This window comes from Notechis scutatus, chromosome 1 (assembly GCF_049901735.1).
Source record: "Notechis scutatus isolate UNSWTSFEM ecotype Mainland chromosome 1, rNotScu1.2, whole genome shotgun sequence".
Taxonomy (NCBI): domain Eukaryota; kingdom Metazoa; phylum Chordata; class Lepidosauria; order Squamata; family Elapidae; genus Notechis; species Notechis scutatus.
Window position 1 is genome coordinate 270,877,520 of NC_142009.1, and position 15,876 is coordinate 270,893,395.

Here is a 15,876-nt window from a genome sequence, read left to right on the forward strand (position 1 = left end):
GACAGATGTGACAGGATCTGGAGACGCCGTGGAGAATGTTCTGCTGCCTGCAACATCCTCCAGCATGACCAGTTTGGCAGTGGGTCAGTAATGGTGTGGGGTGGCATTTCTTTAGGGGGCTGCACAGCCCTCCATGTGCTCACCAGAGGTAGCCTGACTGCCATTAGGTACCGAGATGAGATCCTCAGACCCCTTGTGAGACCATATGCTGGTGCGGTTGACCCTGGGTTCCTCCTAATGCACGACAATGCTAGACTTCATGTGGCTGGAGTGTGTCAGCAGTTCCTGCAAGACAAAGGCATTGATGCTATGGACTGGCCCGCCCGTTCCCCAGACCTGAATCCAATTGAGCACATCTGGGACATCATGTCTCACTCTATCCACCAACTCCACATTGCACCACAGACTGTCCAGGAGTTGGGGGATGCTTTAGTCCAGGTGTGGGAGGAGATCCCTCAGGAGACCATCCGCCACCTCATCAGGAGCATGCCCAGACGTTGTAGGGAGGTCATACAGGCACGTGGAGGCCACACACACTACTGAGCCTCATTTTGACTTGTTTTAAGGACATTACATAAAGTTGGATCAGCCTGTAGTGTTTTTTTCCACTTTAATTTTGAGTGTAACTCCAAATCCAGACCTCCATGGGTTGCTAAATTTGATTTCCATTGATAATTTTTGTGTGATTTTGTTGTCAGCACATTCAACTATGTAATGAACAAAGTAATAAGAATATTTCATTCATTCAGATCTAGGATATCTTATTTTTGTGTTCCCTTTATTTTTTTGAGCAGTGTACTTGCTGCTATACAGGTGCCTCCCAGTATTTCCCCTTCTTAAAAATATATGTGCTTGTTATCTGCGTTCCCTAAAAAAAAAAAGCCCATGACCCAACTGCTTTGCTTCAGCCAGGCAGTCTCACAAGGATATGTGGGTTTTTTATGTATGTTTTCATTATTTGGAGTACCACAACATAAATGTTTGAAAATGGAAATAACCAAAGTATAATTCATTGTTTTGGGAATTACTATTGATGTTTTGAGAAAATTTGGCAAAATGGAACCTGGAAGAAAGTTTTGATCATACTTTGTATGTGGTAATTCTGTGACATCACACTGATAGCAGAAATGTTCTCTCATTCACTTTTGATCCTTCAATTTCCCCCCCTCTTTCCTTCTCCCAAAATTGGAAAAAGTATTATCAGAAGAAGAAGAAATGCAAATTGTGTGGGCTGGTCAGAAATGTGTGACAGAAACTGTAGATCTTCTTGCCTCCTGGAATGTCCCCCATTCAGCATGTGATCTATTCAACTCATTTTAAATTCTGTCTAAAAATGGTAAGGGAGAAATATCTTTCTCTCTTTATTTCAGTCCTGCCAGCAAGAAAGCAGCAGGCCATTGGGTTTTCAGAGGTCTCTAGGAAGGAAGACAAAGCTAAATGAGAAAGTAGCTCTTTGTACTTTCTTCTGCTTGTATTTCTCTGGATCTTATCCAGCACTTTCCAATTACTTGTTGAAAGTCTAAAACTATGCAAGTGACTGAACACAAACCAATATGCGATATCATAATCAGCTGAAGCAGTTTTTTGGGGTCAGGCACTCTCAGGAAGAGTGAACAACACAAAATGAATATAAAGTCTGACTAATAAAGTGTGTGTCTGTGTCTTTGTATGTATGTATGCATGTGTGTGTGTGTGTGTGTGTGTGTGTGTATATGTATATATATATTCTATGAATTTGTATATATAAAATAAATCAGTATTTTAATTATACTGAATTAAAGGCTAATGCTTCATTTTGGAAGAAAAGGCTTTCTGATTATAATGAATTACAGATAGTCCTCAAATTACAATAGAAGTGACAGTTTGAAGTTACAGCGGCCCTGAAAAAAGTGATTAAGACCATTTTTCACACTTAGAACTGTTGAGGCATTCCATGGTTACATGATAGAAATTAAGATGCTTGGCAACTGATTTATATTTATGACGGTTGTAGTGTCCCAGGATGATGTGATCACCTTTTGCAACCTTCTAATAAGCAAGGTCAATGGGGTTAAGTCAGTAACACTACCATGTTACGGTAGTAACTTAACAACTGCAGTGATTCACTTAGTAACTATAGCAAGAAACTTCATAAAATGGGGCAAAACTCACTTAACAAATGTGAGTTCGTTAAATCTTTCAGCAACAGAGATTTTGGGTCAATTGTGGTTGTAAGTTGAGGACTACTGTGGTGCATAATATGTCCAAAGATAAACCTTAGAAAGTTGATAAATTTAAAGGGTTAAATGTTCCAGTGACACAAACTCTACTTTCAAAAATATTTTGATAGTACCAAGGGATTTCTTATTTACCTGTTTTTAAATACTCATTAATTAAATATACACTTGAAGTTTGCCACACACACCAATACCAGAATAAGTACAAATAGTAATGGACAATAGTAACTTATTAATAACACAAATAGTAATCACAACAGCAACACATTAATAACACAATGGCACAATGAAATATGTAGCTGTATGTGTGGTTGGAAATTACTTGTTTTCTACTATAATTATGGCTTTTGTATCAGTGATATAACTAACATATCAAAGAGTTGTATTTTTGAATCTCTGCCTTCTCGCCTTCCAATCTGAGTTAAGTGTGACATTCTTCATCTCTCTCTTATCTCCTGTCCATTCCACCATCTATTTTTCTTACTTACCAAGTTGCAATCTTCCATATTTCATGTTTATCTCCTTATGTCTTTGGCTATTTCTCTTATTATTAGGAAGATTGAGACTTTCACATTTTTAATAGGATTGAGAAAGTATGTAGTAGTACATTACCAATGTTAGATGTCCTATATTAGATACATTCTCATCTTTTGAAATTTTATGTTATTTTTTATAATTTTAAATTATAATTTAAAAACTTTTTAAGCTTAAATTATTCTGGCTTTAATGCTAATTTTATGGATTATATTGTACATCGCCAGAGCCCTTCTCTGAAGAAGATAGGCGGTTTAAAAATATGAAATCTAAACAAACAAACAAATAAATAAAATGTTTCTTGTATTCTCCATTTCTCCATTTCCACATTTTCCATTAATTATGGAGAGTGCTGGTCATTTTGTCCTGTATGCCACAGGTTCAACCAAAGTCCAGTTTTAACTCAAGCACGCTATTTTTGCAAATTAGAAGTTTCTAGAGATTATAGTACCTGGCAAATCGGTATATGGCTGCTCAAATTCCACTAGTAGCATAACTACACAGACATGTTTGATTTGTGTAACAAAATAACAATATTCTCAATAGTGCTCTTATTCAAAGCACATTTTTCCTAAAGTAAGGACCATTGATTTTTATAATGTTAACTTTTCAAATAAGATAATTTAGAACTGCAGCCTTATTTTAATTTAAGGTTTATGATTCAATTATAATTGACTAAATCTTATTTTTAGACCAGTGAATAATGGAAAATCTATTTTTTATGCTGTGCAATAGTGTAATAGTGAACAAGTTTATCACCTGTTTCATTCTATTACTTTGAGCTATAGTCCAACAGGCAAATGTTCAGGAAACATATACATCTCTGGTTGAGATGAATTGCTGTAATTTCTCCATTACAAAAGAAGGAAAGAGGAAAATTAATTAAATACTGATATGCTTTCACTGTCAAAGTTCTATTTTTAATCTGCCTGTTCTGGAGTTAACTTGACATGAAAGACATGTTCCAAGTTTATCTCTGTGGACTTTGTAAAAGAAAAATCTTTGGGCTTTTCAACATCTTAACAAAAGATCAGAAGCACTGGTCCTAATTAGCAAACATATGAAGACTTCCCTATAAAGGTCAGAAATTAGTATTTTCCAAATGAAAATTGATATTATAAGGAAGTTGACTTATGGAACTGAAAGGAAAATCAATACCTCATGATTAATTATTCTAAGTGTTGAATATTACAAAAAATAAACTTTGGATCACAACATGGCAAAAATGAAATGTTAAGCTTCATTTTACTTCTATTTTTGGAAATAATATGTGTTTAAATATTTTGGCATTATAATAGTAAAAAATGATCAGGTTGAAGTTGATATTATAATAGTAATGATATTATATGTGATCCAGTGTTAGGGTTTTTTTTTAATCCTGATCTTATCTTCAATACGTATCTTATACAAACTCTACTTTGGATCAATTGTGGGATATATGTGTGTGTGTGTATGTGTGTGTGTACACATATACACACATACACAGAGGGGTGAGATTCTACTGGTTTGAACCGGTTCCACAGAACTGGTTGTTATGATGCTGCGCAGTTCGGAGAACCAGCAAATCATGCCCCTGGCTGGCCCCGCCCCCTCCGCTCACCCGCCCAGTCAGTCCTTATTGCGCATATGTGACATTACACGCATGCCCAACATCACTGACTGCATTCTCCCCCACCCAGTCACTCCTTAAGGTATTTCTATTTTTGCCTCTCCCGACGATCAGCTATTCCAATGATCAACTGGGCCAGGATCCCCTCACTGTTTTACTGCTTCACCCAGGAGACTTCCCTGAGGCCCAGAAGGCAAAAAACCAGAGCGGGGGGGCATGCCCAGGAAAATTTCCTGGGAACAAAAATGCACCCCAGGAGGTTTCCCTGAGGCGCAGGAGGCCCAATAACGAACCGTGGGGGGGTGCTGCGTGCCCCCCCGGCTCCATTTTTTGCCTTCTGGGAGCAAAAACGCCCCCCCAGGAGGCTTCCCTGAGGCCTAGAAGGCAAAAAAATGGGGGGAGGGGGCGGTGCTGCAAAAAAAAAGAAGAAGCCATGCCTACCCAGTCACATGGCTACGCCCATGTAGCCACGCCCACAGAACTGGTTATTAAAAAATTTTGATACACACACACAAGCACACAAACACACACACATACTGTTTTATTATATTATTGTCTCTTGTTTCTTTATTGGGATATTTTTATGACAATATCTATCTTCTGATTTCTATTTTCTCTTTGGATCCAAGTGATTTCAGCTTATGTCATTTTCTGTTAGTCATTCTGTGAATTGATATTTGCAAAGTAACTTGGTTTTGATGTTGCTGCATCATTTGAAATATGCAAATTATTCCTTATTGCTGCTCTTTTTATTCTATTGAGAGATTGTAAAATCCATCTTAATATGGTTTTAGAAAATTCCATAATGTGTTAGCTAAGAATGTGCCATTTTTTCTTTTTCCACCTTCATTTTTTTCAAACAAAAGACTTGGACAGTTTAAAATAAAAACTCAACAGTTCTCTTGGACTCTTATAGATCTAATTTTCCTGAAATGTGAATATTTAGATTTCTCAATTTTGCTAATTCTTTCAAGTACAGTATTAATATTCCTCGTTCTTTTTCTAATTAGGCTCACCCAAAACAAAAACTTCAAGTTATTTCTGAACCAGTGCTCTGTAATTGCCTTTTTATTTTTTACTTTTTTATTGCTATATATAAAAAAGTAAATATCTATGGAGATTCTTAGTCATCCAGGTCATGATTGTCCCAAAGGTGCTTTTCAAAACACACCTGAACTTTCTTTGTTTTTTCTTGAAGATTGCCATCCAAGAAGCTAAGTATAAACATACAATATATACACTGTAAAAATGTTGCCCGGAGACATTCTGAGGGTGAGATGGGTTGTATCTAAATTCGAGAATGAATGAATGAATGAATGAATGAATGAATGAATGAAAAATAAAATAACTATAATCCAAAATAAAGGTTATTAAAAACAGGGAGAAAACTCCAAATAACTATAATAAATCTCAATACTCCCTCACTCCCAAAAGGATTGATATGTAAGAGTTTTTAACCGCAAATTAAACCCAATCCAAATGGAACAATATTGACCAATCTTTCAATTATGTTGATAAAAGACTATTTGAAAGAGTGGGAGTAAACACATTTCTTCCATCCAAAATATTATGATGAAAACTAATTATTTATTTTCAACCTACAAAGAATTATCTTATTTGTTACACTCCAAGAAAGAGAATTTCAAAGCTCTTATATGTAATTTAATATCACATTGACATTGTTAAATTGTATTATGGTTAGTCCTTGACTTACAACCATAACTGAACCCAAAATGTCTTTTGCTAAGTGAGACATTTGTTAAGTGAATTTTGCCCCATTTTATGACATTGTTTGCCATAGTTGTTAAGTGAACCACTACAGTTCTTAAATTAATCTGGCTTCCCCATTGACTGGGCTTATCAGAAGGTCGCAAAAGATGATCACGTGGCCTTAGGACAGTGCAACCTTCATAAATGTGAATCAGTTGCCAAGTGGCTGAACTTTGATCACGTGGCTATGGAAATGCTGCAATAGTCGTGTGAAAAATAGTCATAACTCACTTTTGTCAGTGCCGTTGTAACTTTGAACAGTCACTACGTGAACTGTTGTAAATCAAGGACTACCTATACTTTCCCCTAAATCATATTAACACTATTGTGAATATTAGGCCAAAACAAGGCAACCATAATTCATGTTGGAATCATAATGTATCAAATATATTAAATCTAATGGATCTCTTAGTTATTATTTTATTATTGAATCCACAAATGTATTTTTCAAATAGTGGAACAGTTCCATGTGACACAAAGGAAACATGTTGGTGTATACTTTCATGTTCTTACAACAGTCTAACTATAAGTTTACTGATTTTGGGTTGTAATTAAATTGATTGTGTTATGTTTGCTAAAGGAGTAAATTAAAACAGTTGTAGCTTTCTTTGATAGTATGGCAAGAACATCTCAGGTCATATGGGCTGTTGTGAAGCTGAAATTGCTGTAAAATTACAGTGTGTTTTACTTGAATTATATTTCAATACATGCTATAACTTAGTCATAAAGAGTGCAAGATTTGCGTTTTATAAACAGCCTAAAAGAGGGCCAAAAATATTTCAAATATGAAATGAATATGTGATGTGATTTACACTGTTCCCAGTGCCCTTCCAAGCTGACCTAATGTACTGACCCATATGATCCTATAACTTGATGACTATGGTATCTGATAGGAATTTCCACATTATGGGAAAGCGGGTTTTGGCTGATAGTTGGGCAGTGCTGTTCCCTTGTGGAGTCTTTCATGATCAGCACTGTCCTTCCTTACATTAGCCATTTTGGTTGGGAATCTGCTTCCAGCAACTGGCTCATCTATACTTCTATGCTTTCATGTACTGCTATTAGTTTTTTTAATTAGTAGACGTAGATGATATCCAAACCAGGTGTCCAGCTTTTCCTGTTCTTGACCCACTATTGTATGTCTGCTATTGTGATGGTAACTAGTACTTGTTTTGAGAAATTGCTGTGGTCTGTTCTCAGGTCCTGCAGCCATATTGCATTTTCTTTCTCTCATATTTTCTTCCAGTACCGTTCAATTTCTGCAATTGGTTATTGTGCAGTGTTGATGCACTGCAGTTGGGAGTACATCTTGAATGGTTCTTTGGAGAACGCCGCATTTATCCTTTTGGCCTCTGCTTCTCTAGTGTATCTTCTTAGCCTGATAGCCAGTGCTATGCACCTTTGTACAGGAATTTGTAGGGCTTCAGGTGGAGTCAGGCTCTTATATTTTTTTTCAGTAGCAGAGTCTTATTATACTTAAACTTCACAGCCTTTAGTAATTCTACTAGCTGACTAACCTCTCTCCGAGTTGCCTTGATTTTAGGCTCTAACCTTATTTTCTCAGGGAGAGGGGTTATGTACTGTTTTTTTTTTTTTCTTGATTGTGTCATCAAGTAGTAGGAAGGGATAATTATTGATGAGTTTGAAGAGTTTTGGAAACTTGTCTATTGTAATCTGGATACAGACTAAACAACTCCTGCTATCTCATTTCAAGTCACCACACTTGAGCCCTCTAACAAGAACTTGCCCACCATTGAAACATCCTCTTCTCCCACAAAATGGTCCAGGTGTTTCTTTAACCCGGGGGGGGGGGGGCTTCTAGCCTATTCCAAGGAGCAAGATTTGGTAAGGTTTGCTCAGGTGGTGATACCATTTGCTGAGCTGATGGTGGACAGCAAATGTCCCCGTTGGAGAGCTCAAATGAATTAGCATGGACTCTTTATGTAAACACAAGAGGGCAAGGTCTGACCTTTCCCTCCTGAAATGTCTTTAGTCTTATCTAATCTTCCTTAGAGGAATTAATGTTTCTGTTTGTATTCATTAGAGAGGCAAACTACTGATGCTACTGCATTCCTTTTAATGGGCATTGGCCATTGTGTGCCTGCTTACTCTCTTATAATACCTTCCTCTCCAATCTCTCTGTACTTCATGGAGAGGAACGGGTCAGGCACAAGAAGATTGCTTAAAGAAATCCCTAGTTCAGGTATCTTTTGACTCTACTGGGGGGGTGGGGAGAAAAAACAGTCAAGCACAGAGCAATATGTACTAACTCCTTGAGGGAGATAGGCAGTCCAAAAGCATGAAATATAAATAAATAAATAAAAAAACCTGATTAATAGCTAACATACAATTGAGAGAAAGAAAGAGAGGGAGAGAGAGGGAGGGAGAGGAGATGCTGCTGCCGCAAAGGTCATAAATGTGCACTCTTTTCTCAAAAGTTATTTTTTCAGCACCGCCGTAACTTTGAGGAGTTGGTGCATGAGGCAGTCAATAAGTGAGGTCTTCCTGAACATTAGATATATCTTTGCTGTGTTTCTTTATGTTATTAGTGACTTGCTTCATCATGCTTCCACTGCATTGAATACTGTAATTATTAACTAGTTCGATTTGTTCTTCTTTATTTGGGAAGTCAAGTTTATGATTCCCTAAGATAATTTTATCACTCTCTAGAAATGACCCAGTATTATTCTTCATCCTCTATGTACATGTGATTGCAAATGCAATAGATCTTCCACTGTATAGAAGTATCCTGAGATGGACTTAAAATGTTATTTGTGGGAGAACATGAATAACTGTCCCCTTTGCTTATCTGTATTCTTTTCAAACACAGCAAACTATAACAAATTACATTAGCTAAAATATAATGCACCAGATTGATCCTTGTATGTTAGTATCTTGCAACTGAGGGTGAGCAGCTTGCATGGTACTATAGTACTTGTATACTAAGCCTTTACCTTATTATACGTGTGTGTGTGTGTGTGTGTGAATTTTTATGGGTTTGAGGTTTGTGATTCTTCCTACAATTTAATTTCCACACACTACTAAAAAGAACCATTGATTTCAGGGTATGGAAGCATTGCATATATTTTGACTGCTGAGTTATGTGATTTACTATTATTTAGAGGGTTCTATGTATTCCCATTTTGCCTGAGATATTTCGGTGGATACACAGTTAATACTGTATATCAATACCAATAGCAGGTCAGCTCTTGAAAACATTTTTATTTTATTTGGAATGAATGACTGGGCTGAAATAAATCAACAAAGAGTTTTGTGTAAAAGCAAAGTTGATGGAAGTTTCAAAATGGTGATTAGCTGTATCCTTAGATTTTGGCACCATAAATAAGCTATCTTTGTAATCTACAGTCTATATGCCATTTTTTTTCTGCTTGAAGAGACATTTTTAGCAAATGCAAGCTGTTACGTCTATTGGAAGAAAAGGTGATATGTCTCGAGGAAAGGGATGTGTGTGTCCCGGAATAAAACGGTTTTGCTGCTGTTGAGCTAGGATATTAGAAAGAGGAAATTTGTATAAGAGGAAAACACAAGTTCACAGAAGAACATGGCATACAGAATTGGTAGTAAAAGAGTCCTGCAGCCAAAGCTAGGCTCTTCTAGCAAAGAGGTTCTGTGAAGAAATACTGTGTTGATCAATACCTCTTAGTAAGGCTAGTGTACATATTGATATAACCTTGGAGAGAGGTTATAATGTAATTTTGTACATTTGTAGAGAGTTCGAGAACATTAGTAATTCAGAATCAGCAAAATTTTCTGGCTCTGGACACTGACGGTCACTTTCACACAAAGACCTTGGCTTAAGCATTGCATAAAATTGCCAAAATGTGGGAGATTTTGATTTTTAAAACTGTTATTAATGATTTAGGATATCTACATTGAAACCTACTATAGATTGTCCAGTAAAAACAAGAGAGGAAACTATGTTACAGCAGCTTGTGGTATTGTCCCCTGTGGTATTTTACTGGACCAACTCTGGGGATTGGGAATAGGGGGCACTGTGCAGTGATTCTCCTCCATTCCTCCTGGCAGATACTAATCAGTATTTATTGGGGAAAAGAGCTGGGCTGACCCATTCCAGGCAAATGATTCTGTTTGGGTACTGTCTCAGTGCCCGGAGGCCGTAAGGGCCTGGAGGGGAGAAATTGGCTGCAAGTAAACTCTAGCAAGAAAGAATGGTCAAAGTGTCTCCCCCCCCCCCCCAATTATCAGGAGAGTTGATATTTTTGACTGGATGAGATAATACTCCCCCTCACAGATCTGGTACACAAAGTGGTTCCCCTTTGACTCACAGATCCTGCTGGAAGAGCAGGTGACAGCCAAGGCCAGGGGGACCTTTGTACAAAACCAACTTACACGCTAATTCCTGGACAGGGAAACACTGCTTGCAGTCGGCCATGCCTTCGTCACCTCCTGTTTGGTTTACTTTACATGAGGCTCCCCATGAAGACTATCCTGAAGCTGCTACTGGTTCAGAATGCAGGTGCTCAGGCAGTTATAGGGGTGTCTTAATATGCCCATGTAAGCCATGTGCTTTGTGAGCTGTGCCAGTTGCCCATTTGCTTCCAGGTGTGATTCAAGGTCCTATAAAGCCTTACATTGTATTCAGTATGGTTACTTGAGAACTGTCCATCTCCCATAGTATATGACCAGTTGATTTGATCTTACAGGATTGATGCTGTCCAGATTAAATAATATACTCTTGTCAGGAGCACAGAAGTATGCCTTTTTTGTAGAAGCATCTGGCTTCTGTAATGAGGTTCCCCTTGAGGTCTAGATGATCTCTCTCCTTCTGTTGTCTTAGAGACCTAGACTTTTGACGAGAGAGAGTGAAAACCGTTGACTTTGTCCTTAATCAGTTTTGTCACTCTCCCCATATATTGTTTTACTTTAATTTAATTTTAATGGTTATTGTTGTATTTTCCTTGTTTAAATTGTGGACCATACAAATTTGTTATATAAATGAAATGGTTCAAAAATAATTGTTAGCGTTACAGTGCATCCTGAAATACATCTTTCCACAGCCTTGCTAAAAATACACATTTTTTCTTTGTACTTATTTAAAGGGGTCACATTCTTGACCAGCAACCAAATTTAGGAAATATATATTTTATTGGACTAAATCTATCCAATCTTCTTCACCAAGAAAACAACAAAAAACTCAGTAAAATTAAGTATTAAATTAAAGTGTGTGGGGGGGAAGGGGGGGAGAGAAGGTCTAGCTGAAGATTTAAAGATTTAAATAAATAAGCCTCGACTTTCATATTATGTTTATAGGTTCGCCTGCAGATAAAAATGGCTGCCAGATTATGAAACCTTGACAATTATATTTCAAATTATATAAAACACTGCATTTATATATGAAAGTGATAAACAAGCAAGTTATAGATAATTTTTACCTAGTTACTTGTTTATAGGCTTGTGGTCCGGATTGTACCCAGAAAATTTACTGTTTCATGACACTTCTCAATTGAAAAATAGAACCTATTTCTAATGGCAGATACTGCCAGTCCAGAGGTGGTATTCAGCAGGTTCTGACCAGTTCTGGAAAACCAGTAGTGGAAATTTTGAGTAGTTCGGAATACCACCTCTGACTGGGTCCGCCCCCATCTATTCTCTGCATCCTGAGTCCCAGCTGATTGGCTGGGTCTTCTTTTGTTGCCCAGCACAGGAGAATGGAGCTGGAAAGCAGGTTAGTGGGGTGGGGAGAGAATGGGGATTTTACAGTATCCTTCCCCTGGAGTGGGGTAGAAATGGAGATTTTGCAGTATCCTTCCCCTGGAGTGGGGTGGGAATGAAGATTTTACAGTTTCCTTCCCTGGCCACGGCCACCAAGCCACACCCACCAAGCCACACCATGCCCACCAAGCCACGCCCAAAGAACCGGTAGTAAAAAAAATTGAATCCCACCACTGTGCTAGTCTATATGTTGCAGATAAGTATGAACTAAATCAGTTTCTTACCAGGAGTCTGCAATGTATTATAACATGCCTTCAGTGAAAACATAAGCATTTAATTTCAATTGCCCCTTAAATGGTTATGAAAATGCCTACAGCAGAAAATTCTAAATTCTGGGCAATAATGTAAAAATAATTTCCTTAAAGGTGACATTTTCCCCTCCTGCAATTTGATTCAGTCTCTGTGTGTGTGTGGGTGTGGTGTCTGTGTGTCTGTGTGTGGTGTATGTGTGTGTGTGTGTGTTATTTCAGAAGGGATATAAAGTATTGCATCTGAATTTTAATGTATATTGATCGACGTCAGCTGATCACATGGCCTTGCATATTCAAACCTTTACAAATACATAATTACAGAAAGGTTTGGGTTTTGTTTGTTTTTTTAAAAAAAGAGTGTAAAGCTATAAGCATAGTGGCCAAGTGCAGAGACAGCTGACACGGGGTGGCAGGTTCACATCACAGTGCTGAGTGGTGGCTTCATGCTATGGTGTTGGGACTTCGTGTGGTGGCAGCTTCACACCACAATGATGAGTTTCAGCTTCATGCAACAGTGCTTCTTGGACAGGCTGGGGCTGAGTTATGACCTGCAAAGGGCTTTGCGCTGCAACTCAGCGGCTTCTTGTGACTCCAGAGCTGCAGTGTGGCAAGGACCCTCAGAGCCAGGTGATTCTGGGCTGCTTGTCACCCTGCAAGTCAGAGTGCAGAGTGGTCAAAAAGCAGAGATATGTGGGGAGTTTAAAAAGATGGGGATGTTGAAGAGAAAGCAGCACCTTACCTTAGTGAGGTGGGTATTTGCTTAACAAGCCATGATTCTCTGTTAATAAAAGTAAGAGAAAGTGCTTGGATTGCCATTGCTAAGTAATGTGGCCATGCAATATTGCACTTTACATGTCACATGGTATTGCAAGTATTGCTTAGTGACAACATTTCTGGTCCCAATTGTGGTCTTAAATTGAGGACTACCTGTATAATAGAAACTTTTACTACAGGGGATTTCAGGCAGTTAATATATAAGAGAATGTACTGTATATACTATGAACAATTCACTGGATACTATTCTGCCTTATAGATAATAAGACTATGGCGAATTTTAATAATATTTCAGTTTAATTAAGGAGTGTCATTTTATGGGATATGCTCTATACTTTTTCTGTTATGCAAAGATCAGTCATTTGTCTTTTATTTTGTTAAATTGATCAAGCTTCTGAAATTTTTCATGTTAATTTTCATGTAGTGATAATCTGCACATTTTGGGAAATGTTATGGATACTAAACTTTTTACTGGATAATATTAATTTTTAATTCTCCTGAGAACTGTTCTGAGCATCCAGGCATGGGAAGTGCTTCTGTCTGTTGTCCAATAGGCTGAGCTGATTTCTGAGGACACTCCTCATTGTGGGTCCTCCCAAGTGTCCCCAGTTTTTTAATTCTCAACACTGTTTAACAGCAACAGTACTTCTTCAGAACATCGGAACCTATATGGATCAAACCAATTGACTTTCTACTAGTCCTGCTTTTTCTCCCGCTCTGTCCTGATATTTTATTTGCTTGTTTCTAGTCATCTTCAGCCCCAGATGATGCCATGCTGGGTGGGTAAGGTCTGAATAAAGTTTTTTATTCACATTGAAGCCAGTACAAATAGAATATGGTTCAGACTTTTATACAGGTAGTCTTCAACTTACAAACGTTCATTTAGTGACAATTCAATGTTATAACACCACTGGGAGGGGAAAAGACTTTTGACCACTTTTCACACTTATGGCTGTTAGGAATAACATAGGTTACCTAACGCAGTTTGGGTAAAATAATATATATAGACTATGATAGTGAGTTTAAGTGTGTGTCACTTTAAACAGCAAAGCATGTAATTTTGGGTGCGGTGGTAAAACTGCCATAAGAGGGAGCAAGAGAACCTGCTAGCTTACTGTATTGCTGGCTTATTGGATTGCTTGCTGACGATGATGGATTGTTAACTGCGTGTTCTTTGCTGTTGCTGAAGGAAGAAAGGAGGTTTTACTTCTTCATATCTCTACTGCAAAGAGATATATTACTGGACTGATATTTGTAAGTTTACCGACCTCTTTTTCTGACACTGGACTTTTGCAACTGAATAATCCCCGGATGGACTGAACTAGTGTATGATATATGGACTGTTTGACTAAGCTATAAATCTTACTGGAATAAACTATTTAACTAGCACATTGTATCTGTTTTACTGAGTGTAAGCTATAATAACGTTTATCTCACATATTTGCCTGACTGCCTGACTGCCGTGCAGGTTCTGCTAGGGTGTATATCCCTAACAATGGCTGTTGCATCATCCCCATGCTCACATGATCAAAATCTGGATGCTTGGCAACTGGCACATATTTATGACGTTTGCAGTGTCCCAAGGCCATGTGATCACCTTTTGTGACAGTCTGGCCAGCAAGGTCAATGGGGAAGCCAGATTCACTTAACAACCATATTACTAAGTTAACATCTGCAGTGATTTACTTAACAACTGTAGCAAGAAAGATCATAAAATGGGGCAAAACTCACATAACAACTTAGCAACAGAAATTTTGGATTCAATTGTGATCATAAGTTGAGGAATACCTGTACTCAGTATCAAAGTTCTGGAGCTGAAGAGGAGGTCATGATGCAGTGACGGATCAGTACGTACACATCTTCCTTCATAGATATTCTAGATTGCAGAGGGATGAGAGTTTTCATTGGTTTTCATATGCTTTATATGCACAATTAAGAGAAACATTTAATAATTAAGGTAAAATTCATAGTGTGTTATAATTTAAGAGAGAACTTTAATAAAATGATAAACTGTTGGTATATGACACCATAGAAATGATCAAGGATATAGATATAGAAAGACACTTCAAACCAATTTTTGAAATGTGAAAAAACACAGAAACATTTTAACTGCAAGGTGCACTTGTGAAAATGCCATAAAATTTTGGATACACGTACATACAGTGATCCAAAGAATTTTAAAACCAACTTTGAGGAAAAAAAACAGAACTTTTTTGTTATTGGGACTTTTGGATAGCCAGTTAGAAAAGACGCATGGAAGACTAATTTTATATATGGTAACAGCTGGGAGACTATTATACAGTAAGTGTAGTGATGGAGGAACACAAGTGAAAAGATGTCAGAAAGGAGAGGTATGACAAAACTCACTATATGATCAGAGACAAAACAATTACTTTTTAAAAAGTACTTTTATGGGCTTTTTGCTGAAAAGATAAAAAAAAGGGACGATATACAGATGTAATGACTGAAAAAGGATTAAAAGGGGGACTAAAGGGATTTCTGTAAAACTAAAGAGGGAGGAATTTGCTTATTCCTGCTGAAAACAAGATCAGAAGCTGCTCATATTCTTCCCCTTCCTCTCCCTCCCTTCCTCTCCCTCTTCCCTTTCCCTTCCCTTTCTCATTTACACTTTCTTCCTTTCCCTTTTCTTCCCTTTCTATTTTTTCTTTAGCTTTGTCTTTTACTTATGAATTTTTTAAAAATAAAAGTGTGTGTGTGTGTGTGTGTTTCTCTCCATCAATCTCTATCCTCTGCCAAAGGCTTGGGAGTCTTAGCTGTTCCAAGCACTGCATTGTTCTGGATAGAGAATGTTGATGTTGTTCTGTGGATCTGCTGGAATTGTTGTCCCAGCTTAGGTTTCACAACCCCAAGAGCTCTTATCACCATTGGGACCACTTTTGTCTTGGGATATTTAATTTGTTTATTGGATTTTTATCTTACCTTTATTACTTTATAAGTAGCTCAAGAT

At 37.6% G+C, this 15,876-nt stretch overlaps 1 protein-coding gene across 31 annotated transcripts in view; it reads left to right on the plus strand.

Annotated features, from left to right (window-relative positions):
• The window catches only part of GPHN (gephyrin), a 241,640-nt gene that overhangs the window by 11,587 nt on the left and 214,177 nt on the right, over positions 1-15,876 (plus strand). The window lies entirely within an intron of this gene.